The sequence below is a fragment of the Mytilus galloprovincialis genome, chromosome 9, assembly GCF_965363235.1.
Source record: "Mytilus galloprovincialis chromosome 9, xbMytGall1.hap1.1, whole genome shotgun sequence".
In the NCBI taxonomy this organism is placed as follows: domain Eukaryota; kingdom Metazoa; phylum Mollusca; class Bivalvia; order Mytilida; family Mytilidae; genus Mytilus; species Mytilus galloprovincialis.
The window spans coordinates 32,489,269-32,500,272 of record NC_134846.1 but is presented as its reverse complement, the minus strand read 5'-3'; the positions used below and the strand labels follow the sequence as shown (position 1 = coordinate 32,500,272).

Below are 11,004 nucleotides of genomic sequence, written 5' to 3'. Positions count from 1 at the left end.
TTTGTTTACAATTTTTTGTCAAGATGATGTAATTTTTATGTCGCTGTCATTCAAGTGAGAGCTTTAGCTAGCTCTAAAACTAGGTCTAATCTGTCATTTAAGCATGAGGGGCTGCATTATCCAAGTCAGGAATATGACACTTGTTTTCCGTTTGTTTGATGTGTTTGAGCTTTTGATTTTGCCATTTGATAAGGAACTTTTCGGTTCTTGGAGATCGTTTTCGTTTACATTTAATATTTTTATGTATTGTTATCTCTGATATTGACAGATATTGGACTAATCTTTTCAACAATTTATTTGTCATTGTATAAAACAAATATATGAAAAATTCAAAATACGAAATATGTTATAACAAAGCTGGAAATCTTAGAATTGAACTCCTTGAGAAGGTAATATATTCTAATCACTGCTTGCACGTACGTATCTTATATATATATGCAAATCATCTTTTTCGTCTTTTTTTCTTTTGTGACTTGTGTTCTGTGTTTGTAGCAATCGTTTCGGTATTTTCATATGTGTCTTCTTTAGGCATTAAATCATCATAGGTCGAACAGTCGTTCTGAATAGTAAGTGTTGCGTAAGGACTGTAAGACCCCTGTGTAGGTTGTGTAACGTTGTCATATCGCACTGAGTCATCTGTATTATTACTAGATTGCAAACTTCTTGATACATTTGTCTTTGACCTGTAACATAAAACCAAACTTAAATTACCATATTTTATTGTTGAAAGGCTTAAACATTTCAATATATTAAAGTTAACACTACTAACTTTTAAGTAGTAAGAAAACAGAAATGGACATGAACTCGCATATTTCATACTGAACTGTCACTTTAAGACGCGAATATCAAACTAATAGAGAATGAATAGTTACTCAATAAGAAGTAGATATCGAAACACAATTTGGGGGGGGGGGGGGGGGGGAGGGGCATCAGCTATAATTACTAAATAGTTACAAAAAAATGTTAACACTGATGATTTTTAGCTTGCAAGTCAAAATTCCAACCTCATTAAAATCAGCCGTCGTGCAATCTTGAATTTACCCTTAGTCGAAATGAGCCTTGAAGTCAGAAAACTTTCGAGCTAGTCTTTTGTACTTCTTCGCCAAAATCAACCAATCACAATGTTGGATTTCATGTTTCGAGCATAATTTTTGTGCTCCGTGCACTGGGCAAGGATTTATAACTTCAACCTCAGGAATAACGTGCCGTTGACTGATCCATCCCAAAAACAAACAAAAATTCGTATACAGATAAAATGATGATATTATACATATATATCAATCTATAACAGGAAATTAAAGAGATCAATCGCTAATATACGATTTGTTGTCTTTCTTTTTTATTTATACATTTTTCTAAATTAAAGTTAAAACTGTTTCAAACAATTGAAAGTTTGGCAAACAGTGTTTTTATATGTATGACCTGATGACCATTATCAATGATAACTTATGTGAACACAGAAGTGCTGACAACTGGGCTAGTGAAAATAAATCTCATTAAAAAAAATCAAATGAGTTATTTAATTTTATAATCTACAAAGCCAATGTCTAGAGTCAACCATAACATGACGACCTTGTTGATATGCTATGTTTGTCTACGATATTTGCCTATTGAGAAGAAGTTATTAGCACGCATGCGTTATATACGTAACCATGGTAAAGTGCATTGCACCTTAAGTCGCAATTTACTTTTTTACATTAAGGTCAAACATTCAAATATATAATTAGTTCAAATATTGAATTCATTTACCTTTTTCTAATCAACGTTAACACAAAGTAATATTAATAAAATCAGCAATAAAGCAACTCCAACTGAAACACCAGCGATAACACCTACAAGACATGACATTTGGTATAGACGTTTTGCAATTACAAGAACACATAATATAACATATTGTATGATTGTATAATGAATTTAATAGTTATCCAATATGGTATATACAAAATGTTGAGTCTGATTGCTGACAAATAAAAATACATTGTTTTTTAAAAATAATATAACATCTACATTCGCTTAAACCAGATGTATAATGTCTATTCTATCTATAAATACGCCTTACGAGACAAGGTAACACTACGACTATTGAAATTATATTTTATAGAGGATGTGGTCGAAGGGCATAGAACGCCGAAAATGAGTCTGGGCGATTGGTGTGGTTGTGTAACAAAGCTGTGAGTTACAATCCCGTTGAGGGACAATCATGTATCAGCATGAAAATCTAATTCTAACACTCTTGGGTTCAATTTTCAGACTAAGTACCCTTAACAAGTGACAACTCTACGACAGATCCATCCGTTTCTCTTGAAAGTGATCCACGTCTGAAAACATATTATATTCATAATTCCTCAAAATAATACCACAACATACCAGATACAATACCTCTAATCAGCAAAATAACTTTTAAAAAGACGACTTTTTCTTAGTTTAATGCTCAATTAGATAGAAAAAAGTAAGATCACAAAAATACTGAACTAAGAGGAAAATCAATTCGGAAAGTCCATAATCACATGGCAAAATCAAATAACAAAACGCATCAAAAACGAATGGACAAGAACTGTCATATTCCTGATTTGGTACAAGCATTTTCAAATGTCGAAAATGGTGGATAGTAGCTCAACTGTTATGCCTACATGTATTTCATTTGATGATCCTGTTAGAATTGTCGACACATTTATTATTATCTCTAATTACATGAATTATGGATACCACAGTTATTGAGGTCTTGTTAATTAGTTCCCTTGTTCTAAATATAGTAAATGCTAGCGTTATTGTTTTATATAAAAACGAATTTGATCATTCTAAAAGGTAAGAACTGTACTGAATAAGACTATAAAATCAAGAATGTGCACTATCATTGAGTATTGCACTCACTATTTGTTATTCCGTGTTGTTTTGTTCTTCCATCCTGAATTGGAAAAGATGTTGCATTTAAATCATCTGTACATGCTGTAGTTATCCCTTGCGCATATTCTGTGGTTCGGTTTGAAGTTGGCACTAATGATGAATTCCTGTCTTTAAAAATTGCAAGTCCAATATGAGAGAAACATTTATGCACAGTCCAAAAACTCATTCCACAAAATATGTTACTATTAAATTCATATTCTCATTGTCAAAGATTTTTGTTTTGTTTTGACGTGTCCTTCGTCCTTGGTGTCTTTCCGTATAAATTACGAAACCTTTTTTCTTTTCGTTATCGCAAAATAAAATGAAATATTTAAAAATAGTTACATTATATGATTCGTAGCGAAAACGAACCGTGGAGCACAGTTTTGTCCATTCGTTTGATGTGTTTTATCATTTGATTTTGCCATTTGATTAGGGACTTACCGTTTTGAAGTTTTCAGTTCAGTAGTTTTGTAAATTTTCTTTTTTGTATATTTTTCTTTCTATTACTTTTAGATTCTTTGCTTAATATGGTTTGAAATCAATGTTTCATCTTAGACGTTGATTACTACATGTAATGTCGTCTTTCCCGAATGCACCTTTTATTCATTCATATGAAAGCAGTTAAAAAAATTGAACACGGACGACTATATGTACAAGTTAACTTTTTTGACAATATCTTCTCATATCGTCTGCTTACCTGATAAGATTCTGTATATGGAACATGTCAAATAACCACCACACTTTTCACCTCTATTACCAAAACAATCCATATTACATGCAGCGTCTTTTTCTTTATAACGCTCAAAGGTAAAGAAGAAGTATTTATGGTTCCATTTGTTGTATAACGGTTCACACATGCACATGTGACCTCGCTGTAATAATTCAAGAATATACATGTTATCATTTTTGTGCAAGGAAACTGAAATACTCATATCGAAGCGATACTATGAACTATTGTTAATATTTATAGTGAAGAAAATACCTCCTTACAAGGCTTTATTTTACGAACAAAAAAAATGTATGCTTACATGTATTGTGTACGTTGCACTGTGACAGGCTATCTTTGGACTTACATGTATGGACTGAAAATCAGAGTCTGTTCCAAGTTCAAATAATTTTTCAATATTTTAGATATTAGAAATGCTAGATATATGTTCACAAGAGTTGATACATTCTAATTAGGGATTAATATATATTATACTCTTGTAACTTTTTTTCTATAAATAATTTTTTCCACTTTTTCACTTATGAGTCTCTTGTACTTGTAGAGACAATGTGCGTCTGTACAAAATTTCAATTAGTGGTACATCATGAAGTATGGAGCAATATTCATATATGGTAACCAAAAATCGGATGTTAATCATATTATATGCTGCTGTATGTAATCTACTAGATCTGAATTGATAACAACTAATTATTCATACAGATACATTATCAAATATAAACAAATATATGCACATCAATATTGAAATCGGAAGTAGACCGTCTACGCGATTATGTATTGAGCAATTGAGAATAAGAACCTCTAGACTTTTATTTACTTTCTATAAATTCAATTATTGCTTGTAAATGGGTGGGTTCATTAATATTCTGAATTCAACATTTATTTATTCAATGTTTTAGCTTTTTATCTTGCACTTTAGAAAAATAAACATGTTGTTGATATAATCAACAGTCAGTAAATTTTAACAGGAATAGAGTTTGTTGTATTTGACCCAAAAAAATAGGAATATTTGGTCCTCAATGCTCTTCAACATCGTACTTTATATGGCCTTTTAAACATTTTTTTATTCGAGCGTCACTGGTAAGTCTTTTGTAGACGAAACGCGATTCTGACGTAAATATAAAATTTCAATCCTGGTATATGATGAGTTTTTTTGCATGGTAGCATATTAGTTTTAACGGTATACTGCAATCTATTAAAATATGACGTGTTTCTTTCGCTTTGAAACAACATTGTGTATGGGTCAAATGTATGTGTGGGGTTGAATTTTAGATTTAACGAATAATTTTAAAGTATCAGATTCATGGCATTGAGACTTCGTAATCATTTTCGAAAACAAAAACAAAACAAAATAGATTATTTATAACGACATTGTTCATATGATAATAATAACATAAATTCGATGCCATTTATTTCATGAAAACATACCTGCAACGTTAATGAGTCATTTCACTTTTGTAATTTTGTAAAAACTATTAAGGAATGACTGTAATATTTTTTTCTGTCTATGAAGAAATACAATGTAACATCAAAATGTGGAGCACACTTTAAAATAATCCGCTATTTCAAATACTAGTAGACAGAAAAAATATTAAGGTAATTCCTTATCATCTACTAGTAATTCTAAAAAAGAGTAAATAATGATAAAAACGTTCATGACTTGGCGGTCACTTGACAAAATTGTGTCTATAAGCTGATAACAAAACACTTGCAGCCAATAAGAAGACGCGTAACATCCTAAATTAAATTAATAATTATTTAATATATTGATTGCACTACTTGATTATTATCTAATCTTTTGTTCCAATAAACCGAGTGGAGACTATGCAATACCATAGGGCATAAGTATGCTATTAAGATTTTTTCACACACACATGATGCGGTTTGATAGGATACAGTGACTCTATAATAGTTGTTATCCGCTAGTTTGAAGTGTTTGAGCTTTTGATTTTGCCATTTGATTATGACTTCTATCTAAAAATTGACTATGAAGGTCGGTTGAAAACAAAAAACTTTACGACAAAAGAGATGATTTCAGCTTTCCAATCGTGACCTTTTCATTTATAAATCAAGATTTCAAATTGTTGCAGTTGAAATCTTCACTTCATAAATTTTACGGACGCCATCATGGGTTGGTTGAATATAATGGAATATCCCTTATACATATGATATCAGATATGTTCTTTATGTCGTTACTACCATTCCGTTCCCATTTCACGAATATGACCTATCGAATTAGACTATTTACCGGCTTTGTAATAACACGACAGATACTACATATGGAGTAGGATCTGATTTCTCGTCCGGGACACCTGAAATGACCCCCAGTTTTTAATGGGGTTCGTTTTGTTGTTGTACCCTTATTTATGACATTTTTTTCACGGATCATTGTCAATATAATGGATTTGATGCGATTGTCGTACTAATGAGAGGTTTAGCGCTATACATGCTATAGAACCCGTTCAATCCACCATTTTGTACAAATGCTTGTACCAAGTCAGGAATATGACAGCTGTTGTCCATTCGTTTGGTTTGTTTTATCATTTGATTTGTCATTTTATTAGGGACTTTCCGTTTTGGATTTTCCTCGGAGTTCAGTATTTTTGTGATTTTACTTTCGCATGCTGTCTATATTTCAACTGATACTCCAGGTGCAAAGACAGCCCTGATTGGGACAGTCGTAGTCACAAAAGAAGTGCAATTATGGTATCTCATTTAAATAATTTCATTCTTACTCAATATTATTAACCACCCTTGATTCAATTTTACATGTATATGATAAATTATTTGAATAGCATAAAATTGGGTTTATAATTGTTCCGACAGCTGCATTTTATTGCTCGTTTGAGAAGTTCTTGTTCTCGTAATGATCCATAACGACTTTCGGGTGTTTGTTTTTGTTTATGTGTCTCGTCGAGAATTTTATAGCTTAACAGTCAGATAGTGGCCAGACCATAGCCGTTAAAATAATAATTATAGAAATTATTTTGATAGATAACGCTGTCTTATTCTTTCGATCAGTTCCGTTAGCAGTTCTTGTCTTACCAAAAATATTATTCTGGAATTAATACAGATGTTTATTACTAGTGAAACTTATGAGAACTCTTACTTTATATGCCTGTATAAATAATTTTTGTTTTCGCGCTGAACACGTTCCTGGAGTTCAGAATAATATCAGTGACTCTCTTCTCGTTTACAGCTAGAACGTTTCAAGATATTTGCACATTTAGCGGAGAAAGTACCTCGCAAGTGCCCACCAGTCTCACGAGTTATGTGGCATTAAAGTCTACAGTGTCGGATTTACGGCGACATGTGTTATCAACTAGAACATCTCAGACGTATAAAGTTGGATATTGTATTTATGTGGAATTCGGTTTTATTACATCCAAAGTAACTGTGACCATCCGTTTGATTATACAAATGAATCGACACTCCATAGACTCAATATGATAATGCGCGCCGTCAAACGTATATAAGGAGAGCATAATCCAAAATCACGTCTTCCTATTACTTTTCAGGTACTTGGGAGAATTTGCAATTCTCTTAGAGCAGGTGTTTTCTCTACCTTTACTGATTGTATTTTAACTTAGAAACGGTCTGTTCAGTAGCCTTTTTCGGATTTCTTAGATGTGGCGAATTTACAGTTTAAAAACATTTTGATTCTACTGTAAATCTAAGTGTAACGGATGTTGAGATTCTCGATTCGTATGCTATTTTACACCTTAAAACCTCAAAAACAGATCCTTTTCGTAAAGGTGTCAGTATACAGCTTCACTAATCCGATCATACCATTTGTCCTTTCTCTGCTGTCCAAAAGTATATTGCAATCAGGAAGGGTAGAGAAGCATATTTTTGTTTTTCAGATCCATTGTTTGTAAAAGAGAATGGTAACGCTTTAGACCGGAACTTTTTCATCAGAAATCTAAGACATGTACTAGATATTTGTGGGTACAACTCAAGCTTATACAATGGTCATTCCTTTAGAATTGGTGACAGTACATCGGCAGGATCTGTTAATATTCAAGATCATCTTATCAAAACACTTGGACATCAGACAGTTATTGTCGTTATATTCGTATTTTCAAGGACACTATTCGAAAAGCTCAGAAGTCTTTGACATTGTCTAAAAATACCTGAGTCATATTTGATATGTGGACATTATCGAACTTGAATGGACTACCTATAACTATGAACTGTAATGTGAACTTGTTGACCATTATTGAACTTTTATGCGAATTAACTTTACTTGTTATGAAGTATTCAGCCATACGAAGAGTTGCTGTTTTTCTTGCGATACACTTGGACGTATCTTTATACTATATCATTTAGTAGAAGAACAATGTATTTTAACTTTAAGCCTAATCTATAGCGACAATTATTTTAATTCGAAATTACCGATTTCATAGAAAATTCAGCCGTTCGAAGAGTTCCTGTTTTCCCCTGATACATGTGGATTTATATTTTACTGTATTTACAGAACTTGTGTCATTGAATTTTTTGCCAAAAAAAAACCGCGCATTTCAATTTAGAGCCTGCTTGGAATTTGAAAAGAAACACTTGTGGTCCTTATAATTTTCTGAATATAACACTTGTGGTCCTTATAATTTTCTGAATATGAGCCATGTGACGAGTTGCTGTTTTAATTTTCTAGATACATTCAAACTTTACAGTTATGTTTTGTGCATCACACTGGTATATATTCATTTTGTTTCACTCTCTCTCTCTCTCTCTCTCTCTCTCTCTCTCTCTCTCTCTCTCTCATACTTTTTCAGCACACGCGACTTGAAGGCTCCCTTTATACACCCTTTTGAATTCCACCTCACTTAAAATCTTACCACTTGGGGGATTACTCAGCTCATGTGTGTTTTTTTTTCTAATTTTACATATAATCTGAACATTTTTATCACTGGTCAGTCTTTCAAATGACAATTTTTATCCCCCAAGTTCTATCAACTTACAACTCACATTTCATTAGTTATACTACAGTTGATGCGACAGGTCACGTCGAATTCCTGTCAACCACTATTTCGCAAGCATCAATAGTTCGCTCAAACTACGCTTTACAACAGCTCAGGATTCAGGGATTTCGACGGGAAAATATTTTCATAATTAGCAAAACTATTTTCAAAATTAGCTGAGATGATTTCCCAAGGGCAATACTTAAATAATTTTATTTTTTGCAATACATTTTATATTTCTCTTATATTTGTCAGTTTTCTTTATTGAAATGTATTCGTTTTCAGTCAGGCTTTTTGTCTCTGTTATAGCACAAACAGACACTTAATTACAGACTAAATTAATTACTTTGGTACAGGTCATTAAGGTCAATTACAAGTGTAGACCAGTTGTAACCTACAGACGATAATCAATGAGTCATTAACTATGTCACAACGTAATCAATTTACAGTATACCTTCATGGAGAAACTATGGGGTTATAAACTGACCGTTATTCCAAAAATATTACTACGGTGCTTAAGTTGGCAATTCGTCATACAAACAAATGGAGACATTTTATCAACCCGATCAGCCCGTGTATACGCAAACCTCCTCTGTATAGAACTATCATAGCAACCAACATATATGTAATTCAAACCTGAAATGAATTTAGAATACAATGCAGTTAAGCAATACATTTTATTTACTTGTTGATATTTTCAAATTATAAGTCTGGAGACATATTGGACTAATGTTTATAGTTTAATATGTTTAATACCTAGACAATACTTGATGCATACAGACGTATTGAAGTAGTTGAATTACATTGCCTATAAGCTAGAAGCACATAAAAAGAATACATTTTTTAATTGTCCTCTACGTTATAAATAAGCGAACGCCAAAAACAGTTATAACTGTTGGCAAATGTCTTAAGATTAGGTTAGAGAAGATAAATAGCATTTTTTAATTCTCATCATAAATCAAGATAAAAAATATACCATATGCGCTTGAATGGACATCCTCACTTTTGATTTTGGTTTTTGTTGTATCTACTCACTTTTATTTTAAAGTTTAACATTATCAGTATAATTTCATTGGCTGGTAAGAAACGTTAAGGAGCACGGTGTCACAAACTTATGTATGTGTGCATCTGTGTCCATGGACACCCAAAATATTGTAAATTAAAATATTATAAATAATCTCTCTTGATTCGAACAAAACGTTTTCAGAATTTTACTTCATCAAAACGCTTGATATTTTCTATTGCATATCTTTGTTGCATCTAAAAGTTGTGTTTTAATAGACAATCTACATTCTTGGTGAAACTTACTGTCCCATTCTGCCTACCAATCTAACATTGTGTGAGTAAGTAGACCTTATTCCTACCACAACAAAATGAAATTTAAGATAGTGCACAGTGTTACATAATGAATTGGCAGTGAAGGTCGGTTGAGACCTAAGGTTTACGAGTTAAGTGGTTATTTAAATTTTAGCATTATGAATTATCCAATATGAGGATGCAACCTTTAAGCAGCACCCGAACAAGGAGTACATATCTTTCAGAAGAGACGGTATTCTAGAGCGTCCGTTTCATATCATAGTTTACCTGATAGAGATGATGACAAGGGAGCTATAACATAAAAGGCTCCAAACATTATAATATGCTATCAATTTAATTTACCATTATTATCATAATTTAAGTTTAGTTGATATATATATATATATATGTTTGTTAATAATGAATGAAATGCTAATCATAACAAAAACTTTCCCATTAATATTATCGATTTTACCTTTTCTTTCGTCGTCCATCTTCGTTTTGATTATTGTTGATGTTAGCGGAAACGATCAAGACTCACTTATTATTAAGTGTATTATAAAAGGCGAGAAGATCATGTACATGTATGGATATTTCCGCTAGACTCTCCTTGAACTTGTGTTTCTGAAATATCCATGTTAAGTGTATCGTATCGTTTCGTCTGTCAGTTTATGTTATTTGATAATTATGATTAAGTGTGTTATGAAAAAATATCTTAATTGCAAATGATTTCTTTTTAAAAATATTCCTGGGCACACCATTAATAAGATCTAGAGGAGAGGGGAAAATTCAACATGTTATATAACATTCAAAACACTGTACAAATATAAGTTTTTACTAGGACAATTTAAATAGATGTAAAAGTATTCTTTTTAGAGAATTCGGTCTGTATTTAAAAAATTACAATAACTAAAACATGGTTTACAATCATATGATATTTTTAAAAATACCATGTTTCTGTAAAAATAAATATGTTTTGGTAAATTGTATAGTACGTAGTTTTGTCTTCGAATATTTTGATTCGAGCGCTTTTGATGTGTATGATGTAGACGAAACGCGATTCTTGCGTCTCAAAGAAAAAAATGGTTTCTACTTGTCGATGATACTTAGGTTTTTATCAAGCCCAAGATATAGATAGCT

At 32.0% G+C, this 11,004-nt stretch overlaps 1 long non-coding RNA gene across 1 annotated transcript; it reads right to left on the bottom strand.

The window, feature by feature from the left end:
* Nucleotides 1-282: 282 nt before the first annotated feature.
* Nucleotides 283-10,425, bottom strand: LOC143046760 (uncharacterized). Its single transcript, XR_012969266.1, has 6 exons — nt 10,340-10,425; nt 9,056-9,204; nt 3,584-3,758; nt 2,872-3,012; nt 1,750-1,832; nt 283-683 (listed from the first exon to the last, which is right to left on the bottom strand). It is a non-coding gene; the product is annotated as an uncharacterized LOC143046760 (long non-coding RNA).
* Between the last annotated feature and the right edge of the window lie 579 nt (nt 10,426-11,004).